This window comes from Chroicocephalus ridibundus, chromosome 9 (genome assembly GCF_963924245.1).
Source record: "Chroicocephalus ridibundus chromosome 9, bChrRid1.1, whole genome shotgun sequence".
Taxonomy (NCBI): Eukaryota; Metazoa; Chordata; class Aves; order Charadriiformes; family Laridae; genus Chroicocephalus; species Chroicocephalus ridibundus.
This window is the reverse complement of record NC_086292.1, coordinates 20901181-20925822: the sequence shown is the minus strand read 5'-3', so window position 1 is coordinate 20925822 and position 24642 is coordinate 20901181. Positions and strand designations below refer to the sequence as shown.

The 24642-nt window shown below is 42.8% G+C and overlaps 1 long non-coding RNA gene across 2 annotated transcripts in view; it reads left to right on the top strand.

Annotated features, from left to right (window-relative positions):
- The first annotated feature begins 6428 nt into the window (after positions 1-6428).
- The window catches only part of LOC134521162 (uncharacterized), a 59684-nt gene continuing 41470 nt past the window's right edge, over positions 6429-24642 (top strand). For both annotated transcript variants that reach the window (XR_010072660.1, XR_010072661.1), the window contains exons 1-2: positions 6429-7191; positions 8325-8425. This is a non-coding gene — a long non-coding RNA (uncharacterized LOC134521162). The remainder of the gene's footprint in view (positions 7192-8324; positions 8426-24642) is intronic.

The following is a 24642-nucleotide window of genomic DNA, read 5'->3' as shown; positions in this document are numbered from 1 at the left end:
TAACTCCAGTGTAGTTTCCTTTAGTTCTGCTGGACTCCTGATTTACATGGTGTAACCATGAAAAAAGTTTAGCCTACAATCAGCAGAGCAGAGAGCACTCTAACAGAAGCTCAGGATGCTGAGGTACTAACTTTAACCAGACCGGATCAGAGCCTGAAGTTTTGTTCTGGTCATATTTGGTAATATCCGCATCGGGAATTTGTTTTAGTAGTAATACTGTTGATTGCTGGAACTATGGTAGTAAATGGGACTGAGGAATACCTGTTTTCTTATGAGGAGGTGGGAGAAAAACCCTCCCAGAGCTTTTTAAATAAAAGACGTGGCCTCTGCCACTGGAATTCCCCAAGAATAACCTTGGAGGAGTATTCTGCATAAATACCACAGTGTGCTTGCCCTCTGCACGTACTCTTGTGTAGCGCATCTGTTGTTGACCACTCTTGGAGACGGGTAGCTGGGCTGGAGGGACCTTTTGTCTGAGCTGTGCAGCCGTTTTAATGCTCGATATTTGCTGCAGCGGTACCAGGAGTATTTGTAAGAGACAGCTTGTTCTAGAGACACAGACAGAGCTACAAATTTTCTTCATGTAAGTCCTTATTAAATTCATTTGTGTCAATATGAAAATGTCAGCCCAAACAGCTCCTTATTCAGAAAGTACCTCTGAATATTTATCAGTGGAAGAGGACGTGAGGACATTAAATAGCATTTACTGATGAAGGACATGCCTCTGTCTCCCAAATAAAGTGTTCGTCACTTCTGCTCTGTCTTTTAGTGTCATAACCTGGACCTGCAATGGCTTATGGACTCAGAGTCAGATCCTCGATCTCTAACTGGAGCTGGACGGATGATCTGCAGCTATCTGTAGAGGATTACCAGGTAGTCAGGTTTGCTGTCCTCAACACAAATTGGTATCTCTGTCTTTATACTAAGGCACGTTGTCATTGTCCATTGGTGTGCAGCGTGGTTCCCTGTCCTCGTGTCCACATGCACATACAAGGACAGAAATAGTTTTCATGGAAGGGAACCATTTGGGGCAACTCCTTAACTGTGTGTAGCAACACCATTCAACCCCTTGTATAATTATCCCCCATCCAACTGATTAACTGTGTCCTGACAAGCAGTTAGCTCAAATGGAAGGTTCTCCAGCTGCATAGCATCCAATTGCACAACTCTGGAGAGGGCTGTTTTGCAGCTCTTTTCCACTTTCCTTGTATCTCTGTTTCCCTTTCTGTCTTACCTTGATGCTTCTGGTTTATCCCACCCAACCACAACGATTCTCCTGCATCTTTGGCCTGAGGATGGTGTGCTGCTTGCTACAGGAGTCAAAATGCTGCAGCGTGTGCTGCCAGCATCTTCCCAGCTTGCAGGCACCATGGAGTCCACTCAGTCAGTGGCCACTATGCATTCTACTCCCTTCTTTTTTGTTTCTTTGAGGGCATGTGCCTTTTGAAAAGCAGAGATCAGCACAGAAATTAGCCATATGCTACAGCTGGACACACTGTGAGTGAGTCCTTTAGTGTTTACTGAAATCAATATGACACACACACATACACACGCCAAAATGGTCCTTGTTTTGCCTATGGAAGGATAATTTGCCTGTTTGCAGCCGCAGTCTGTATGAGGCGCTTTAATGAGCTATGACCACCTCCAATTTGTGACCAGGTCAGCAAATATATTGCATAAAAGAGAGCTACCTAGAACTGATGGGGTTTTTATTGTAGTGCCACCAGTCCTGTTGGGTTTGGGTTTTTTTTTTTTTGTTTGTTTTTTTAAGGAACTTTCTTGTGTAGCTCAAAAATAGAGGAGAAAAGAAATATGTTCGCTCATTGCTTTGCCATGGTGCAGCTGGCTCCGAAACCAGTGAGCTGTGTCTTTAAGGGCGTATAGACACAGTAATCCAGTAAATACTGTGCTCTCTTGTTGAATAATGCAATGGATAATTCCTTAAAAGACCACACAAATGACTAAAGCTCAAACAAGTGTGTTCTGGGCTGCAGGTTGGATGCAGCTGGGGAAAGGGCGCTTTGCTGGAGCCCAACTAAATTAAAGTGAGGAAGGCTCTGCTTCACCTGGCTCATCTAGAAGTGATGCATCATGCTGTTCATGGTCTGGAAGGGTCATGAGGCATTCCCAGGGCCTTCAAGTCCCCTCATATTTTCAGAGGTCGCTGTGAGCTGTATAAGACATCAAGAGGCTGTGGAGATAAGGAAGTGTCTCAAGTGCAGCAGTTTTGCCACTTTCCATACGGGCTCACTGTAAAATCATAACTTGTGATCAGCACCCAGCTGCACCATCCTAAGGAGCAGTTCCCTGTTCCAGCTGGCTCCAGGGATCTCTTGGGTTTTAATTTATTTATTTTTTCCTTTCCTTGATTTTATCTCTTCTATTTCTCCTAGATTCCCTCACCTCAGGCAACTTGTATTCTCACAGTGTCCTCCATGCTGATGAGAAATAACTTATTTTCTCTGCAGTCGTCTTATTCACTGTTATTACCCCTTGAAATCTTCTGGGTATCCATTTTTCCAGTTACTCATTTTTTCTTTCCTTAGCTATTTTCTCCTTACCCCCCCTCCTCCCTCAGCCTAGCTCACTTCTCGGTCAGCACAACTTTTGAAACATGTGTGCGTGATGGGGAGAACCTTCCATGGGTTGCGTTCCTTCCTGTTGCCTTCCCTTAAGGTAGGTTTTCACTTAGTTGTGAATTCTACCTGTTTGGCTTAAATAACCCCTTGAACCTTGCTGTTTTCCCATGCTAATTTTATTTTTCTTGCCTTCTGTGCTTCTTTGAAAAGCTATGCATTCCTTCTGGGACTCTATTATGGTTGCTTAAGTAGCCTCCATGCTGAGTTGAAGGATTTTAATTTCCTTACTTCTGACTTCAGGGCCTTTTTGACTAGCTTCCTCATTTTTTTTTTTTTTAAATCCCCTTTCTAAAGCTTAATGTCACAGTGCTAGGTTTTGTTGCATTCCCTCCCACAAGGACACTGAACTTAATTACACTATGCCCCTTTGTACTGAGTGATTCAGCTACAGTTAGTTCTTCAACGCACTTCTGCATGTCATTTTTCACTGCTAGAGGAGGACCTTGTTGGGTTTTTTTAAGCAAGAAAGGTAACTTTCAACAGCTGCCTCAGTTTATAATCCAAATGGGACATTTCTGCAAAGAGCACTACAGCCCCATGAATGTTGCCCTCATCCAGTGCATTTCCGTAAAACTACAGTACCTTGTCATGGCCGGGGTTGTGGTAGGACAGCTGATACTGGGAGTTTGGTTTGGTAGAGAAGACCAAAGACTAGAATTAGTAGGTAGAGTGACTGTGGAGAAGACTCTCTCTTCCCCAGTTCTGTATCCTAATGGTACATGTAGGATTGGTGCAGATCCTTCCTATGGGTCTTGTCTTTCCTGGAGATAGGGCATCTCCATTTGTTCTGTGGGTTTCTTGGAGTTTAAAGCTATTCCCATGACTCTAAAGTCTGATATCATGGGAATGCCTGCCCTGTCACACGGTGTGAATGTGGGACTTACATCACTAACTCCTCACTTTAAATCCTACACAGTCAGTCCTGCTGCCTTCTCCTCTGTGAGTCCCTGTGACAGAATCGGAGATGGGCAGAGTGCCCAGAGCCATTGTTCCTTAATATTTATCCTGCACGTCTTAGAAACACCAGAAAAATCTCCAAGCACGTGGCTTCAGGTATTGGTGACAAATTGCTTGAAAGGCTGGTTTGTGGATCATCCACTTGTGTCCTTCCATCCTATCTCACCAGTCTGTCTTATTGAAGTCCCTAGACTGTTGACCAGGCTTTTTTATTTTCCTTTCCCGCTGTGGCCCCAACAAAGTGCCCCCTGTGTTCTTATTTGGGATGTCCGATCCCTCCTGGAGTTCAGCTAAATGGCAGTGTAAGGAAGAGCGATTGCTGGCATTTGTTTGACCACTGCACTCTGTTTTATTGACCACCTTTTGTGATGCTGAGCTGCATGGCTGGAACGTCCCCCCAGGAGGGCCGCCTGCCTATTGCAGGGCTCAGCTGTAATTTTTGCCCTCTCCTTTACAACCAGATATCTCGTTACCTACACATAACTGACAGCCTCTCTCTGCTTTGTATGCTCAGTTTCCTCCTGTTTTCTAGTTTAAATAACACCCTCGTACCTTGTCAGTTTTCTTATAACAAAGTTGTGATCCTATTTAGCTTTTTCCTACCCCAAAAGTTGCCCAGTAGGTGAAACGGGGAAACCTTCTTTCTGCACAGCTTATTGCCTTCACACACACTTAAAGATCATCGCGTTCCTCTACTCTAGCTGGCCCTAGAAGGATTTTTGAGAAGTCTGTTGAGGTGTCATCTTCCTACTATTATACAAATAACTCTCAGATATCAATCATTTTAGCAAACAGCCACTTTTGGAATAGGAGGGTTGATCTAGAGCACTTGCAAGGGACCCTGGGCTAAGGGAGCAGAGAGGGTCCAACTCGATTAAGACAGAAATTAGCAGAGTACATCCAGACCAATGGTCTGGAGAAGAAAGGGACTTGTACCCCAGAATCTGCTTATGGCACCCAGGCATATGTTCACGCTGCAAAACGGAGCAGGCAGCAAGGACCAGTGCTGCTTGAAGGAGCTGAAGCCCAGGGCTGAATCAGTAAAGATCAGTTGCTGGCTCCTGCAGGAAAGGCCCTATCGGTGGTGGTGTTTGATGTCTTGGGGCTTTGGATCAGACTGTAGTTTGGCTCTCTCCTTCCTTGTAGGAAATTGATATTTCCTGTAGAAATCAGCTTGATGGCATTTTTCTTCCCATCCATTTCCTTGCTGTTTTCTGTCCCTTGGTTTGCTCTTCCCAGTCCAGTTCTGAGAGCCGTTGCTTGCCCTACTGGTTCCCAGCCATTGCACTGCGTTGGGAACCAAACGTGGAGGTGCAGAGGGGTAACCAAGAGAAGAGGAAAATCCAGAGAACTCATTGTTGGAAACCTGCCTCTGTTAAGTATCTGTCTGTGCCGTTCTCTTCCATTCTGAATAAGAAAGTTGTTTCTTTTGGATTTTGGTAATACAGTTTTCACCCCCTTCTCTGCACTAAGAGTGGACACACCTTGGCCACTGTCATGAACATAAGTTTGTTTTTTTTCTTCAAGGGAAGAAGCTGGCATGGCTCTTTTTGAGGAAAAGTTTTGCAAACCTTCCTGATTGTGTTTCGTGGTGAAGTTGTAGGAGAAAGAGTCTTCTGTTTCGCTATGATAAATACTTAAATTTAACTCTGGATCCCCACATGGATACTCATCGTTGTGACTGGCTCTGTTTCCTGGAATTCTCCTTGATGTGTTAAGAAAATGTGAGTCTGTCTTATCTGTGTACACCTGAACACCCTAGAAAGGATCCACAGCTAAACCTCAGCATGAGGAAATTGAAAATAGAGAACTCGGATAAATTGCTATTTTGGTGAACATTCCTGAGAAAAGTTAACAATCCGCTTGATTGCAATTCAATGGGAATCCATCCTTGGTCAAAGCTAGCTTTGTAAAACTCATTTTGCCCTTTCTTATCAATGGTGCAATTAATTTAATGGAAGTTTTGCACTTCTTTAGGTTGGAAACTAGACGGACTTGTCTCAAACATCAGACAGAGGAATGAAAGCCAGCAGCAAACTCAAAGGTCTCACTATGGGTACTCTGGAAGCAATGTCAGGCTGCTGAATTACTTCACTACAACAATTTTATGCAATTGATAATTAGTATGGAGGAAATTACTTTAGAATGTCTTTGAGACATTTTTAATATTCACCTTCTGGGATGTGGAATGTGGTCAAAGTAACCAGGCTGTAATTTCATCTTCATTTTAAAGAATCTGCTGCCGAAAAAGGTAATTTTTGCAGTATTTCAAGTGGGAAAATGCAGATTTAAGGGATGAATTTTAGGAACAAAATGTTGTGTCTTGTTTGTGAATTTTGAAAAAACTTATTTTGGTAACACCTTTCCTTTGCGAGGTAATTATTGTTGTAATTTGGTATGTGGAAGTGAAAAAAGCTTTAAAAATGGAATTTGAATGTGGCTTAAAATCACATTCTGACCCCATTTTGATGCCACTTCTGTCCCAGAACGTTCAAGATAGCGGCAAATGCTTCCAAAATAGTTGAACACGCTAGACGTTACCTGCTTTTGGAAGGGAAAAAAACGCACTTAGCAGAGGCAAGCCTTTATTTAATTAGCCACAGTGTAAAGGTTTCTTGTATTGCTTTGCAGTTACACGGCCATGAGAGACTGCGGAGTACCTGAAGGGTAACTCCTACTGGGACTAATTCAGTCCAGACAGCTCCAAGTATGTTCATTAAGCTCTGGCGGGGTTTCACACAGGTGGGGAAGGTTAGAAGGCAACAGATAGAGAATGGTACTGATTGTGTTAAGCATAAAACGCCATCTGTTTCACAAGCAAGAAGGGAACAAAATCTGCACGTCTTGAGGGATACCATCCCGCTGCTAGAAGTCAGCTTGCTTTATTTATTTATTTTTTATTTTCTTGCTACGTTTTCAAGCTTCGGTGTAAAGCAGCTAGAATGTAGAAACCGTAAGCTCATAAATCAGGGGGCTGCTGAAAAGATGCTGAAGTTTAAACTACCACGGAGGCTTTCAGACCTGTAATACGTCAGGAAAAGAGGGAATTTTAAATAAGTGTTATGGTTGGCATGAGAGGGGGAGAAGATAGAATGAGGATTAAATCCAAAAGTTTTAAAATAGAGCAATACAGGCTTAAAAATCAATTGATACGACAGTAAAAATTCTCTTCCTTGGCGGCTGCTTTCTCTTCACTTTCTAGTGACCAAGTAAAAAAAAAAACAAATGCATGTTCAGAATGGCACAGTAAATATGGCAACATCTTAATTTATTGTTGGATTAGAAAACTTTCCTGAAGGTTGCTGATTATGAAGAAACCTTACAAGCTGATGTAAGTGGCTGAATGCAGACATGTCTGGACACTGCGAGCCTTGATGGTGGCCATATGGGGAAAGAGGCAACTTTCCTCCTTATTCTGCTCGTAGAAAATTCTGCCTGGGAAAAGCCGCGGGTGGGAGCGAGTAGCTGCAGGGCTGCAAACTTTTGGTGCCTTGGAACATAAAAATGAAAGACCAAGATTTCTGCAGATCCTACAGGTGATGGAGTGCTTACCCCTTCAGAAATCACCTTCATTTCGAATCCAGGGATTGAACTTGTAAGTCCCATTTTTTTATCATTTTGGCTTACTATAGATAATCCTCAAGCTCTGCATTAGTTTGAGGGAATCAAAGTGCAAGTAGCCAAATCGATTGTAAATCTTAACTGTCACAGCTGTATCAAAAGGTTAGTGATATTTGGTGTTTTTGTTAAAACCTGTAGTCTTGAAATCAAGTGGAACTGGGAATCTTTCCTTTTTCTTTTTATGCTTCTCTCTCTCCTCCTCTTTTTTCTTTTTCTTTTGTTTTGTCTGGTTTAACAGAGTTCCATTACTTGAACAGGACTAATTTCCTGACCCATTAGATCAATAATGGTTTTGCCAGTTCTTTAGCTGTTTAATGCTGACCTGGTCTTCGCTTGTACCAAGGAATCGTTCACATTAGAAACAGGATTTCCAGGACGCGAGCCAGAGCTTTTACAGGAGCGAGTAAGATAAGGGTGGACACATCTCCTGGGCCCAGCAGAGCATTCATGGAGGTGGAAGCGACTGAAATCTAGGCTGACGTGTGTCCCTCTGACACACAGGTGATGTGTAGCGGTAGAGAAAAATCCCTAAACAAATGTTTATTGGTTGCTTCAGCTTTATTTCCCTGAGGAGAAGCATCATCGATATTCACTTCATAACTTTTGTGAAAGCCCGTGGTCTTCACCTTTCAACATTTGTCTTGCAAGACTAGCAGATTCAAAGGCTTTCTTTTTTATGTTTAGAAAAGATTTTTCTACACAGTTTAACTTTCATCCAATGCCGATGGCGCCCAGAGGAGCTTGCAATGGTGTCAGCCTACCTGGTGTGTGGTTTTTGGTTGGCTTTCTTTGAAAGAAGAGCTTTTGTTTTGATGGGTTTCTTTCTCGTTGTATATTGTAATATCCAAACAAAGAAGGCGCAGGGGAAAACTTGAGTGTTAAACACGTGGGAGCCCAAACAAGGATGGTGGGTAAAACCCTTGTGTCTATTCAGGCCCTGACTTTGCACTATGGGGACTTCTCTAAATATAATTTCAGAGCTCAGTCATCTTTGGACCACCTTGAACCAACCCTCTGCATCAGCTAGAGCATTTCTAAAGCTGTTGTGATTATAGTTTTTCCTTACAAATTATTTTAGCACTCAGGATTTTTTTATTGTTATTACAGAATATTTTAACCGTCTGTGATTCCCCTCATTGGTCTGCACCTGAACATACTTTACTGTTTGAAAGGATCTGCTGAAGGACTCCTGAACCATGATAGCCAAGGTAGGACCCTATGTCCTTAACCGTAGAGTGGGGAGAGTGGCTGTTTCCTTAGGATCACTGAAGATGAACCTACTGAGGGCAGGACTGTTGTGGTAGGATCTGTAAGGGACATTCGGTTTTGCGTTGCTTGTGTGTAGCCATGATGAGGTGAAAGAAGGAGAGAGGTCAGCAGCTTTGCAGCCACTGAAGAGAGTTCCCAGGCAGAAGGTTTGTGTGTGCTTACCTTTCCAAAAAAGCTCGTCTTGTACTTGGCATGAAACCAAGGTCCCAATCTCTTCTCCTCCTTACTGACTGTCCTGGGTGCTTTTCACTGGGGTTGAAGGCACATGAGACTCGACTTAGAGCTGCTGGTGCTTCTAGGCACAGTACTTCCCTCCTGTTCAGCTTTATTGCTGTCAACCTCCCTCTACTCTCCATCATCTCCTATTTTCCATCCCTGATGTGCCTGTGTACTAGGTAATAGAGGTGAATCAAAATATCTCAGTGTCTTCACCAAAGTGGCATGAAGCTTTGGTCATATTTGAAACACGGTTTGGCATCATCTTTTACAGTGCTCTCAGGTCTCCAGTCACCTTTGTTGAGGCACTGTTTGGCTGTGGGCTGAAAGGAGGTGGCCGCAGGCTGTTGGCATAGAGGCTGCCACGTGGGTGGAAGAATGTCCAGTCAACCAGTCCAAAAAGCCTGGGTTATGCCATAAAAATTTCCAGTTAGTTTTGCAGCAGCTTTAGTTTGTAAAAGTCCTACTTCATCACCTAGTCAAGCAATTATTTTGTGACCTAATCTCAAGAGTTTATCGCATAAAGTATAAGATACCAAGTTCATTACTGACTATAAGGGTTTTGATCAAACAATAATTAGCAGCACTTAAAAGATATTCTGTAGCCTAAAACACTAAATCCGTCGGTATATAGCATCCAGCCGTGGAACATATGTGTGTGTAATAGTATCAATATTGAAAGCCCCTACTGTGACGAGCCATAGCAAAGCATTTTTAGCCGACATACTTCTGGGATCGCTAATGATTAATTAGTGTGTATCATAATGTAAAGCAAATGTCACCCCTGCTACCTGGGGGCTGCTGTCATTTGAGAGGGGAAACTATTTCCAGTTGAAGACTGGCTGGCAAATGCGAAAACAGCATCGCAGCCTGCCATCTCGTGGGCAGAGCCCCGCAGCTCCCACGGGGCGAGGAACGCGCCGTTCTCTGCAGCTGCTGGCCTGGCACTGCTGGGAAATGGCCCACGGGTCTCACCCGCGTGCAAAACCAGTTAAAAGGAGGAAAAAAAATCTCCAACAACAAATGTTTTGTCCTCCAGCCCTCACTGAAGAGCGGCTGCCTGAAAGGGAACGACCTCGGAGGGTTGCTAATAACTGGGCTGAGGTTTCTGACGGTCGCATGGTAGTGCTGTGTAAATAAAAAGTAAGGATTAGGTGCCTGGGAACTGTATTATTTACTGATGATTTCTCCCATAACTCACCTCATTATTTGAGGGTGTTGTGATTGAAGCAGTTTGCAGGATAAACACATAGCAAAGGTTTCGCCTTTTGTTGAGGGAAGTCCAAGAATTTTCTCTCCATGGATGAAAATCATGCTGTGCCTACATTTGGGTTAATTCAGGGCGTTATGCTTTATCCCTCTCCCCTCCTCTTTTTTTTTATTCTGCAAGACCTACAAGTTTTCAATATAAATTATAGTATTTTATAAAAAATTATTGCTCTGTTTTTGAAGTTGCTCTCTGGGAAATAGTTGTTAATCGACAGAGAGTACTGCAGGTTTGGTCCTGCAGTGAGATCTATAAAAAGAGATTCTTCTGTTTGCGATGGGCCCCTTTTAATCAAATTGGGCTCCCACTTGCAGAGCCATAGAGCTGGCGGGGTGTTTCTCCTTGCCGGGGCAGCCTAAAAGTATTCCCTTGCTGATTTTTACTGGAAACGTTCAGATCTCCAGAAAGGGTGTCATAACTGAACTAATGGATGAGTTTCCCATCCAACGCCGTTTGAAGCAAATGGCTAACTCCATGGGTTCGACCGGGGCATTTGGCTCCCAAACTGCAGCGTTAGATTTTGGGATGCTAACGCAAATCAAAATGAAAAAGGCAACACAGCATTACATCCGTGGATCTCTAAATGCGGCAATCAGATATCACTAATCTGGACAATTTGTGTGAAGTTAATACAGTTTTAGTTCAGCTTCAATTTAAAAAGGGAAAGAATTGTTTGATTTACCACATTTTTTTTGTGCGTGCAAGTTGAAAAGCGTGCTTGATTTCCGCTATAAATTGTATCCATGCCTCATCACTCCGTATTTTTAGAGTTATGCTGACATCCTAAGCACAGTAGGATCTATACTTGACATTTTAAAGGAGCTTTTATAATTTATGTGGATGTTTGATATAACATATTTTTTCAATCTGCAGTGTGGGAGGGTTACAATTTAAAAGTGAATTTGAACTTTCATTTCGGATGCGTTCAAGGAGCAGCTAATTTTAAAATGTAAACTGCGTAGCTTGCATATATTTTACAATTCCCTGCCTAAACTATATGATGATAATTTATTATGTAAATAATAAATTTATTATGTAAATAATAAATTTATTGTATAGAAATAATAGCTGTAATGGACAGAACTTAATTATCAGAGTGATACCTAACTAATTGCCAGCATGGTTTTGATCAGTTTTGGGCTTTTGCTACTTATTGTAACAGATTTTGAGACTTATTCTCATTTCATGTTGTTATTTTTTAGCAAATAAAATTCACGGAAATATTCTGTTACATATCAAACAATACCATGGTTGCCTGCTAAATAAATAATAGTTAAAATGACAGGTTGGTTACTGAGAGATGCATGGAGAATAGCAAGGGCAGGGGGATGGGAATTAGTGCAGCCAAATTATAACCATCTCTTCTATGGTGATCCTGGCCGTGAAATTACAAAATTTTTAGGTAGGCTCTTTTTGTGAGCCAGGAAGATTTTATTGTGGTTTTTCGGTCTTTACTGACTTTGTGCCAAATGATGTCTCTGCCTCAGACTATGGGGAAAAGGGTTAAGTCTTTTAGCTTCCCGAGGGAGAATTTTTACTGCCTATTTAATGGTGGTAGAAATTTCCCTTCTGGGGAACGTAAAGACATTCTGGGTTTGACTTGGCCATTCCCTTGCCTGGCACAAGCACGCACCTTGGGGAGCCAAGGACCGCTGAACGGTGCCCGCTGTGCCCGGGGGAGCCCAGCACCCCAGTGGGGTGGGAGATGGGATGACACGGGGACAGTCCCGCAGGCAGAGCCGGGCGGCTCTGTGCTGCAGCTCCGGCAACGCTGGGTGGGATTGCCTCCGCACAACCAGCTCCTGCTGCTTGGGAGCAGCATCATTGTTGGAAAAATATTTTTTCCAGTTTATTTACCTGTCAGGAGTGAAAAGCAACTACTGAAACATTGCTCAATTTTTTAATTGATTTTTTTTTTTTGTTCAAAATTCTATTTGTGTTCTGCTTTTATGTTCTTATTTTAGCAAGAACTTGGCAACCTAGAAACTGGAAAGTCCAAGGCAACCTGCCTTTTCTCCAGTATTTTTTAATCCTCTTATGGAAGGAGAATGTGTAGCTTTTCTAGGGTGTTGTTCCACACTTAGATTTTTTTTTTTTTCTTCCTTGAAAGAACTGAGATATGTCTTATATTAAAATTTCTCAGGATGCAAAGAAAGCTCGGAGAAATTAATAGTCGCAGTTATGGACTTTCATGTTATTCTAACTCTGCACTCTTTATTCTGTCTACTTTGTAATTTAGGGCAAGATTTTCAGAATGAGAGCCAGGGGTTCCGAAGTGCTTTATGAAATCATAGCACAAGGACATTAAACTCTTCCTTCGTTCCCCTCTGGACTGAGCTGGATGGTGTCAGGAGATGCTTTTGTGTTCCTTACACCGGGGAAGTGGGGTTGCCAGTGGATCCCAGGGCAAAGGAGTCTGTGGGAGCTGAGCTGTGACGTGCTGTCCAGGCTCTTTGTGTCACTGGTGGGAGAGAGGAACAGGACCTGGCGGAGGGAGCTGCTCCAACAGGGCATTGCTCTGTTGGTCATCCATATGCAGAACCTGGTCTGGTTACATTCATGTTTTGACGTCAATACTCACTGTCCGTGTTACACACGTGCTCTAGTGCTTTGCTGAATTATGGATGCAAGTTTTGGAGTGACAAGAACAGTATCTGAGGATGCAATGGCAGCTCAGCTCTAAGGATGGTGCAGAGCAGGGCAGGGGTGGGACGGCGTGGTGACTTCTGCTGCTGGAGTCCACAGCACTTGTGCTCTTGCAACGGCCTTGAGCCCACACGCGTGGTTGGTCGCAAGGAGGAGCAGATGTATGTGTGTTTGTAACATAATGTAATGTGTGTCTTGTGGGAATAAAACATAAGTATCGCTTATATGTGTGCAGACATACACAGCCTGTGATGTGTATCTGTTCTGAGATATTCAGCGTATTCTATTAATATTTAAGGTGTAATTATATTATTAATGCATTGCACAAATAGATTGCAGTGTTAGCTGGATGTATTCTCTGGTGCATTCAGTCAGTCTTCCTTGGACCTGCCATATTCTGAACACGAAACAAAACCAATTTCTCACTCGAAAGGCCAGCTTTGCAGAGAGGGTATATGTTTGATGAAGTGCATTCACTGATTTTTGTGAAGATACCACAGAAGGCTGAATGCTGAGTTTCATAGACATATAGTGCTAAAATTGCCTTGCCTATTATAAAGATAAAAATATCTTTTTTGTTCAAATGTTCTGCTTGCTTCTTTACAAATGAAGGAGTTAAATACTGAAAGGCAGGTGGATGCTGTAACTACTTTAGAAAAAGATGAATAGGGCTGATGGCTAAAGCTACAGGGAATCTATTGAAGGTCCAGATGCAGACATGGCTCTTACTCCACACACAGTTCAAAGTGGGGTGAAGCTGCTTGGGTAATTGGCTATGAAATAACTAACCTCTGGGAGAAAATTGCCCTTGTACTTAATTGCTTGTGTTCAGGGTAACATGTAGCCACCTGGCTGATTAGTGCCCTTACCTATATTTACACCCACCCGAGTTTAAATGCAAGCACTATTGTCGGTCTGGCTGGATGCATTCAGCGAGTAGCCCTAGTGGATTAAAGAAAATATGACCACCAAGGTCAGTTTTTCTTTTCATTCTTCTTTTATCTCCTCCTGAATCCCCCATTTCTCACATAAGAAGAGCAAATTCAATCCTAAAGTAGATCCGCTGGCTTTACCAGAACAGTAATGGAATGAATTTGGTCCCAATTGTATAGTCTGGTTACACTACATACTTAAAGCAAGGAAGTAAAATCTAACAAGGTATTGTAAGTCAGAATGCAAGGCAGGTGAAGGAGTGGAAAAAAAGTGAAGCAGTGAAACAGAGAGGGGAGGTTGTGGTGTTTTTGTCACAGAAAGTCTTTGGGAACAGGTTGGATAAACACCTCTCAGATGACATTGAGCTTTCTTGAGGTGGAGAGATGGAGAGGAGGGTCTTCTTGAGTCCCCACCCTGTAGTGGCGTTAATGTTCAACATTTCAGCCACTTAAACATTTAAATGTAAGAAAAACATTTCTTAGTGTAAGGGTAATCAAACACTGGAATAGGTTGCCCGGAAGCGGTTATGGCCTCTGTCCTTGGAGATATTCAAAACCTGACTGGACATGGTCCTGGGCAACCTGCTTTAGCTCACCTTGTGCTGAGCAGATGAGTTGGAGTGGAGAATCCACAGAGGTTGCTTCAGCCTCAGTGTTTCTGTGCTTTGTAACTCAGTGACGTAGTATCAGGTTAATATTTGTCATTATCCGACAATTTTACATCCATCTTCGTTTTCTCTGATCGGGTAAGTGGTTAATTTAGATGGTTGCCTTATTAGGTATTTAGCTTATTTAGCATTTAGATTTTCCAGCTCAGATTCCAGATGCTCATGATTATTGTGTGTACTGAAGTGGCTTTATAAAGCCCTTGCATCAGCCAGTACTAAGGCAGCACCAGCACTGCTCGCCGTGGCTCCTGTTTCAGTCTGGCTCCTATTTCACTCTACTTGCCCTAGAAGTTATTAGTACAACGAGAGATTAGAACCTGGTTTTGCTGGGTTGGTTTTGCTACTGCCGATTGCCAGCATGCATGAACTCTGATCGGGAGTATATTGCCAGAGAAATCTGGGCCTGGAATTCTGAAATAAAGCATCAGCAGCCACTTTGTGTAACTAGTACCTATAGATTTTTAGAGCAAAAAGGGAGCGTTGGCAAAGATGTGAGATGCCACGTTTCTCAGAAAAGAAATGCCTGTATTTTCCAGATTTAGTCTTGGGTTTTGTCTGGCACCAGTAGGCGTATCTCAGAAAATGCAGACTTAGTTTTGTTTGTTTGTTTATGGAGATTTTGAATATAGGCATGTTGTAGATGTAGCTCAGGGTCTGTAATTAATTATCACCGAGGGACAGGTGATGATGCCGGAACAGGAAGCGTTTCAACCTGTTCTATATTCAGGGGGAAAACCTAAAGACTCTGCAGTGGCCGTATGAACGTGGGAGTATCACTGCACCATCCTGGAATTTCCATGTACCTCATGGAGTGCTCCTAGAGTCACGCCATTGCACAGAGTCTTAGTTCTCCTACTTAAGGGAAAAAAAGGTTTGCAATCGCCCACTTGGAGAACAGTTTCAACTTGGAAACGCTGAAAAATTTGAAGAAAAGGAAAAGGTGATTATGGAATTGGTTTTGTGCTGTTTTGACCTCCTGTATTTGGCAGTGCTGCCGGGAGGGGTTTTCTCTGAAACCTGACCTCTTTTAACCAGTTGTGCTAAGCACCTTCAGTGCCTATTGACTTTGGTGTTGACTGATTAGCATCTCTTGATACCTAGCCCTCTGCAGATAAGACGTTCAATTTGTGGGAAGGGGTTATGGCAGGAAAGTGTCCAAGGGCAGTTTCTTCAAACACCGTTTTCCCTGTCAATGCTTTGACAGCCCTATTTTTACTGTTGCCTTGTTAGTGTTTTCACTTCCCGTCTGTCATGAAAATGCTGCTGTTTTCCTACTTTTAGAGCAGAAAAGCTGCAATTCACCATCTTTACTGAGGTATGATACCTTGGCAACTTTAAGTCCAGAAGACAACCTGAGCAGGAATGTTACACGAGCCTAAACTGAGAGATTTCCCTGTGGATATACAGTTACTAGCTATGCAAGGTTTAAGGCTGTTCCTTTGTTCTCAAGAGGTACCTTATTTATTGAGAAATAGCTGGGCGGTACATATGCCAAACAGGTGCTTGGTATATGTTTGGAAGTGATGGAGTTGTTGATGGAAGCAAACCCATGGGAGAAAGGGTTTTTTTCCACTTTGCTTAGCCAGTGTAGAGCCTGGCACTTTGTCAAAGCTTGTCATCCAGGGTCCTTCAACTGTCGGCCCTCTACCTCCAGAGTGAAGCTCATCCCAACTGCTTTAGGTGGGAGACCTGCTGTCTGTCTCCATTAACTATGGATGAAAGCGTAGTCAAATAGCTTAGCTCAGACATCCGTGTTTTAGCGGCCCAATGTTCAGTGAGATGAACTCATCCTAAATAATTTGTCTTCTCTGCAGCTCTCTGACTGGTGGAGACACCTCCTTTTCAGTATCATACAGGAGACCTTATAGTCCTGGTTAAATTGGCAGTTTCTAAACAGTCTGGCTCTATTCTGGGGAGATCAGAAGGTTTAAGTGAATGTTTCTACCTTGTGGAATCTAAATCTTTTATGCTCTCAATCCTGTAGAACAAACTTGTGTTTTAAATTATAGTTCTTTCTAATACTTCTCTGCTTTCTTTCTATGTGAATTACTATTATTTTACTCTTTCATTTGCATAGTTGGGATAAAGAGAAATGTAGACTATTTCTTTCATGGGTAAAGACTGTGGTACATTTGAAGGTATAGGGAAGATAAAAAGGAAGGCTTATTGCAGTAAAATGCGGCAGGTCATCAAGAATTGCGACGGGAGAGTAGAATTAACACATCACAACTCTGAGTGATAAGGACCTGACAAGGGTAATTTCCGTTACAAGTTTGTAGAGGGATATATGTATATATATGGAGAACTTGAACTTGAGAGATAACACAGACATAAAAATATACATAAAAATGGTGTGACAGGAAAAGATTATGTTAACAACTATTTCCCAGTCTGTAAAATATGAGGAAAGTGCATAAATTCATGGGCTGGAATGAGAAATTGTCTCCCTTAACTCTATTGTGATATAATGAGGACCTTCCACTTGTATTAAAAATGGAGTCTTTAGAACCCAGCAACAAAAAGAGTTCATTTGTATTAAAGATTTGTTTAAGGATGGACCTTTTAAATCGTTTGACCAATTTGTAGAAGATTTTAATATTCCTGGAGCTCAGTTTTGCCGTTTGCTTCGGATAAGGCATGCTGTTCTTTGTGAATTAAAAAAAAAGGTATAGAAATGCAAATGTCACAGATTGAAAAATTGTTGTACAAAGAGACTGTCTCACTAAATTGATTTCAAGGCTATATAGGACATTGTCAGTATCCTTAGACAAAGGCAAATTGGAAGTTAAAGAGAAAAAGGGGAGAGATTTAGGTAAAGAACTTAATATATAAAAATGGAAACAGGCAGTTTAATAAAATGGATTTCTGTGAAAATAAGACATCAGGTTGTTCAATTTAATTACCTCCTATTCAGAGAACATATTTACGTCCTCTTAAATTGCAGGAATATATAAAGAGGCTGTTACTAGACTATACTATAATAACAGCAAGATACTGCATAGGGGGTAACATATACATATACTTACGTATTGTATGGAGATCAAACATTTTTGCATAAAGGTTTCAGAAATTCTGCTGTGCAAAGTGAGGTCTTTAGGTGTGTTTAGACGGAATTCTAAAGACTTGTTGATTACGCCAGTGGGAGAGAGACATTTCTTGATACGTTTCAGCAGTTTTTAACAATGTTTTTCCCTATCTTTGAACGGGAAGACATAAGAAGGCCAGAGGGGAAAGATGGTCTGTGTTATCTGTGGTAGAGTGTTTAATTTATCCTGTGCCTCAGCATTTTATTGTTAAGTATTCCACGAGGGTGATGGGACAGGAGAAAATGAATTAAAGCTTGTGAGGCACATAGGTCAGGTGGAAGCGAAGGCCACATAAACACACAGCCAAAGGAGGTGCTGGGATATGGCCAAGAAGTAGCATTTACGGTATGAAAAGCAGTGAAAATCTCAGGGTACTGCAGTGCTATCATTGTGCAAATTCTCAGGGGTTTAGTCCAAAGAAGTACCAAATAAGCACCGAGATAATCACTAAAAAGGCCTACAGAGTTTTGACAATTTTCCCTGGTAGCTGATTTGAGAATATCTTGACTGTGCGTGGCCAGGAATGGGAGCCGGTGCTGTGATTGCTACAGAATGATTCACCTTTGTGAGAGCTGCTAGGGTCGTTCGTATCATAGGTGGGCATCTGGCTCACGAGGACAGAGCAGGTCTCTTCTCCATCGCTGGTGACGTGGGGAAGATGAGCTGGGGTTTCTGCTGGGGATTCTGCCTCTGACAAAGAGTCAGAGTCCCAGGAAGTTTAATGCAGTGATATGTTCCCTCTGCAGCTGTTTCCTTATGTGTCAGCTATTGCTACCTGTGCCGGGGGCTCTTCTGTGTCTCCTCATCTTTTTCAGCATGGTGGTAGAAGCTTATGTCCTGCAAAGTAAGACTTTGCCTTGTTTAATTTTTTTTCTAGGGTACCTTGGCTGAACCAGTGATGTGAAACCAGGCTTATTAAGCCGGGCAAAAGGGCAGGTTCTGCAGCTGTATAGAGGGGTTTTGTGTTTGTCTCTGCTGGCTATGGTAGTTGCGGGTGGTGAAGACACACGCAGCTCACGCCTTCTACTTACTATGTCCCAAAACCTCATCTGGGCTCTGAGACTGTAAATCGCAGTTCCACACATTGAGAGTTTTTTTTTTTTTTGCTGGGAATTTGGGTGAGTTAATGCCTGCAATGTGTGCAAACAGCCTGCAGCAATGCGCCACGAGAATTGTGAGCGGTCTGGTCCCTTGGCAGGACCCAGGTAGAGCTTCCCCAGCCAGGATCTCGCTTCGACATTAGGAATGTCGTTTTGAAGTTCTCTTTGTAAGTCTGAGATCTGCCCCGTGGAAAGCGAAGTTTTGCTTTGATATTTGCTGCCCGTAACTTCCTTCCGATGAAAGTACAACCCGATCAGGCACGTGCTTATTTTCACCCACCCAGTTCAGCAGATGATGGTACTACTTCAGAAACTCTTGTAAAATGAAAGGGGGTATTTTTAACGTACAAAGTTTGCTGTTCTTCAGCTGGGGTTGACTCATTCTTCTCCGTCCTAAATAAATGAGTTTTCTTCCTCCTGGCAAATAAATAAATGGAAGACCAACAGTTTAGAGAAGGAAACAAAGGGGAGGACTTCAAATGTAGTCTTACTAATGAGTTAATCAGCATGTTTGAATGCTAATAAGCACGAGTTGGTAACTGGATCATCTCCTTTCTACTGTCCACTGGGAAGCTACGTTTAGGAAATTAATTCAAAATTCATATTTAACTCACTTTTCTTATGAATTAATGTGCATATTTAAATCCACTGTGCAACAGTATCATTGGCCTCTGCTTTTTTCCTGCTTCTTTCCTCCATTAATAATTACTATTCTCTAATAAAAATTAGAGGATGGAGGAAATAATACTAATCATGAATTCTAGCACTGTCATGCAAGGATCATCATTAGAGCCTGCAATCACATGTTGTTGTTTAAATAAATGCCCGTAATTCTTGCCTTTGCATCTGGAGTATCTGTTTTCCCTCTGTGACATCAGCAAAGTCTTTCCCTACTGATTCGCATGTCTTTTTTGCAAAAGGACTGGCCTTTATTTCTGAGGCGGAGTATCGGTGCTGCTGGGCTGAGGCAAAAAAGGGGAACCCGACTGCTGTCAGCTGTCAGGTACGTTCACCTTTGGAAATGTGAGACCAGACACTTCAATTCCTTGCGTTTGCAGGAACGGCAGAGGAATGTTTGATAGTTGTTTCTTTGAATCTGCTGCGGCAGGATTGCTCAGGAGGACTGGGCAGAGCGGTCACGGACAACGGCCTTGGAAAGCCAGAGGCTGCATCCGCGCGGCTCTTTCCAGTCCTCCTGTTCCCTGCTTTGAGGCACTGCGATGCTCTTGTCAGCCACGTAGATAACCGTGAGCTGAAGACGAGACGGGAATCTGAGAAACAGCTCATGCGCTACGAAATAAGTCAGGTACCTTAATTGCAAGAGACGAGGCAGAAGGAAACGCGCCGTGTACAAACACGCGGAGTAGATTGGCTTGCTGAGAGTGTGATCCCGTGAAGCGCACGGCAGCTGAATGCAAAACCTCCTGACACGTCTCCTGCCTTGTTTTGCGGTAGAAAACAATTTGGCTTTTCCTATTAATTTTTGTAGTTACCATTAAAGGCAGTACCACAACTAACGTTATATCAGGCCCAATTACACTAGTGCGCTGCTTCTATTTTTTTTTTTTCTTTCATGCTGTGGCATTTCCTTTCCCTTGAAAACACTCTTTCACTCAGTCTAGCAATTAACTGCTTGAACAGTATAATAAGGAAGCAATTAAGAGGTGACAGAGAAAAATTAACACTCCATTTCACATTAAAGGCCAAGTGAGTATCCTGGCCATTGTGAGTTAAACGTGTCTTTGAAAACCTGTAGTTTGGATGTATTTTCCTTTTGAATAAGAAGCCAGCTCCATGTTTTTTTGTCTAGAGTCCCAATCTGAAAATGGATGATAACTAATTGGGTGCTGTCTGCTTAAACAGGCTGTATTAATTGCAGTTTGTTCTCCTGTAAGTGTCAAGGAAAACAAAATCTTTGTAACGTGTAGGCAGAATGTACGGAGCCTTAATTTGAATATGCATGTACCAGAGCAAATAAAGCAAACTACTGCATGCAATGTTGCCATGGCAGACAGTATTTGCATAATAAATAACAGCTATCATGAGACTTTCTTTATGAAGTTCTCTGCTGTGTTGTCAGCTATAAGAGCCTACAATAGAGGAGCCAATATTGAGAAAGTAAGAGTGTGTTTTGCTTGCCAATGCAACACCCCAACCCCAGCCATTGTTAAGCCTCCCTGGTTCTGCTGTTGCTGGCAAAACGTGGGGGGGCTGCGTTGCTCCGCGCATGCGAGCACGTGGGCTATGCAGGGCATCGCGCAAAATGATGCTCCAAAAGTGTTCTGTGTGAGGCCGGACTCTCCAAACCCTTGCTGCAGGTTTGGCATAAGGTCGCCAGCCTGGCTTGCCATGCAGCATCGACACAAGGCCCTCCATTGTCACAAGTGGGACATGGCAGAGAGGGTTCAAACAGTGCTTTTTATTTTATAAGCAGCCTAACACTCCAGTTGAGTTTCATGGAAGTCCTGATCAGGCTGTGGATAAGGTCAAGATGTACCCACAGAGCTCTAGGACTGGGAGATGGCAGTGAAATCATGTGCGTGTTGCTACTAATTCCAGAGGGGCTGGGGTTGATGAGTATCTGTGCCATCTCGCAGAGCTCTGCCTTTAGAGCCCACGGCTCCTGCTCTGTGTCTCCACGACATGTCTCTCCTGCCAGTTCCCCTGTGCCAGAACAGGAGATGAGGACAATCCGCAGCTTTTCGCCTCAGTTCTGTGCCAGGGAAACTCTGTCCTCCTTTGGATCAAGGCCTTTTTGAGGCTCTTGATGCTGTTCTGTCCTCACTACCTGGCATACAGACCCTTCAAGTCGAGTTGGTTAAATATATATATTTTTAATTCCATCTTCAGCTGAAGGGTTTCAAACCTCAGCGTGCAGCAAAAGTTTCATGACCAAACCATAAAGCTTTGTGAGGCTCCTTTGCTTTGGGGGGTTCATTACAAATTGTAAGCAGTGATTCACTGGGGAGTCACTGAATATTGATAGCCAGCTTGGGCCTGGTTACAAGTGAATGTGTTGCGGAATTTGATATTGAAATCCATGACTTTGATGCAACACCAGCTGAAAGGGAGAGGTTTCAGCTTGGTTTTACTTTGAGCTTTTTAGTTTCCTTCCATTGAAATGAAGGGGAAACGCAGATGAAGGCAGTCATTGCTTCCGAAATATTAGGGATAGCAAAGAGAAGGTCTGAGGTGAAACATAAGAACGGGCCTAAGGATGGAATTAAAAGTAATAACAAATCCAAAGCCGAGACTATGTTGGAGGTCAAGGAGGGTGGAGAAATATGGCTGTTGTGGCACGGCTTGTTGGTGGGGTGGTGAGCATGATGGAAGGGAAGGAGAGGACCACCTTGAGAAGAAGGCTTCTGCAAGGCTCACTGCATCTGAAGCCGATGCTGCTGAGGGTGACCCGCCTGTTCAGAGGTGGATTTGTTGAGCCAATCATTTGTCATTTAGTTCTGAAAATGGGGAAAGGATGCTGACTTATGCACCAAAATAATCAGGCTGTGGCCAGGAGAACCCCTCTGTTCCTCTTTGGTTGTGGTGACAGCCTTTCTGTTCTGGTACAAGAGAGCTACACCGAACCTTTCCAGACTCACAGAAAGTACCAGGCTCTGGAAAATCTTTAAACAAACAAGGCTTGTATGCATGGGTTTAATGAGCTTTGATTGGGATTTTGACTGAGTTGGTAGATCTGACTTGACTGAAAGGGGATTTGAGTCAAGTCCTAACATCCATACAGGTGTTCTGATTTCAGTTCTTTATTGTAAGTGCTCTTACGTGTGATTTAAATAAGGAATTAACTCTCTTGTCCCATCCCAACATTTTCTAGTAAAACTTGAGTGATGAAGAGGCTGGTGGCACTGGATAATCGGGTAATAAGGATCTAGTGTGTGGATTAGCAGAGTGAGGATTATTGCTGGTTACTCCTTGACTTTTCCATAAATTATTGAAAAATGAAACAATGCTGAAACTCATAAGAGGCTTTTCAGTGTGCTACCAGTAATTAATATAAAGTAAAACTTACTGTGTCCCTGATTTAGTTTGACTTTTGGAATCTGCATGGGTTTTTTTGATTTTATTTTTTCATATTAATTGTATTTATGTACAGATGTAGCATCTTCCCTTCGTTTTTATTCTCTTTAACAAGCAGTAAGGAATAAGCTGACTATCAGTAGATATGTTAGGAGCAAGCAGTCATTTTCAGGTTTTCTTTTGGTGTGAATATCAGAAATTATACCTTTTTCTGGATGTATTTTTTGGCTAATGGATGGATCACGTAATATCTATAGTACCTAATATCTTCTCCTAAATAGAAAAGAAAAAAAGTCTCTTCAAACAAGCAACCCTAGATCTCATACAACAGCACAGCGTGTGTCAATTCACACTGTGTCATGTGACATGAAACTACTTAATACAGCCTGACTTGGAGTGACATTTGTATTGCCCATATCATAGAATAAAAAAAAAATAACACTTACTTTCACAAGTGAGTAATTATCTTTTCCGGTTGATGGTATTTTGCTATTTGCAGGTCAAAATGAAAAACAGGTAAGGGTTAGTGAGCTACCTTGAAAAGAAATATTACAGTAGGGAAGAGATTTGATAAGGCCCTAACCATGCTGGCAATATGAGCAAAAGAAATGGTGCTGTTCATGAAAGGATGGCTCGCTCTTTAGATGTGATTTGAACTAAAGCAGGGGGAAATCCAGAGAGGAAATCTCAGCTTTTGAACAACAGGCTTGTGAGCTAATTAAGGCCAAAGGACAACTTTGAGGAAGGAAAAGAAAACATTACATATTGCCAAAGACTGAGGGCACATTCGTGTTCTCCATTTAATGCCACACATGACACCACGCGCAGTAGATTGTAACGCACAGACACCCCAGAGAAGGGGAAGTCACTGGGCAAAAGGGACCAATGCTGGACGCTCTCCTCCCCGTCCCCACACTGTGCTGTAGCTGCTCATGTTGCCTGGCAAAAGGACAGTTCTCAGGTGTATTCTTACCCTGAAGACATTGAAATTTATGTTTTATTCATAAAGATCCTGATCTGATCCACTGTTGGGAGCTGTGGGTCCTGTGAATGCTGGATAGGGAAGTAGCTCACTAGTAGTGATGGTCATACACAGATGAAGGTACTTTCTGTGCTCGCAAGAAAATCCCTGTTCCTTCTGGAGGTTTTTCTAGTTAGACTGGATCTTCCATCCACAGGAGACCCTTTGCAGTGGCATCTCATGGTGACATGCAGTTTTCCACAGTTACAGGCCATAGAATCATAGAATGGTTCGGGTTAGAAGGGACCTTAAAGATCATCTAGTTCCAACCCCCTGCCCTGGGCAGGGACACCTCCCACCAGACCAGGTTGCTCCAAGCCCCGTCCAGCCTGGCCTTGAACCCCTCCAGGGATGGGGCAGCCACAGCTTCTCTGGGCAACCTGGGCCAGGGGCTCACCACCCTCACAGCAAAGAATTTCTTCCTAATACCTAATCTAAATATTCCAGTTGCTCTGAAAGTGTCTTCCCATTGTTTGTTCCTAAAAACCCCCTCTGTAATGCAAGCGTGAGCCAGCTTGCAGAGCTTATCCATCATTTTCCATCTACACCTCAGGATGTAGGACATGAGCCCTTTCCTGTACCCCGGGAACTGCAAGTGGATGTCACCTTCCAAAACTGGCTGTGGGAATAAGCTGATAATTGGGGAAAATAGATGGCAAAACATCCTGCCACGTGCAGTTTCCCTGCAAGAATTTGTGTGGAGGGCAGTAAGTGGCTCCGTTTTGCACAACACTGGGTGATTTCTGCCATCCGCCTGGGTGACAGCATTTCTTGAAAGACCTCTCCTCCTGTTGTAATATCTTAAACCCTGAAAGGCAAGAAACACATTAGCATGGTGATTCGTAAGATCCTTTTGGGCATAACCTTGTAACCTCGTTGGTTTCTACAAAGTTGCACAGCTCAGAGCAAAATTGCACCTTGTCTAATGTGCTGGTGCTCGTGTGTTGCTTCGACTCCAGAGTACCGCGACAGTGGAAATATTCATTGTAAATTTATTTCAGCTATTTTCACAGATTTTTTTTTTATGAAGCTACAAAAAGAAGCTTGCAGTGAATATTTCTTGTTCTCCTGCCATGGCCCCATGCTGCCACTGCCATGGCAACCATGAAGTCTCCATCTCCTTCCCTATCAGGTCTTGCCTGCTCGGCTGGGGATCTTCTGCCCAGTGATGCCACGCTCATGGCA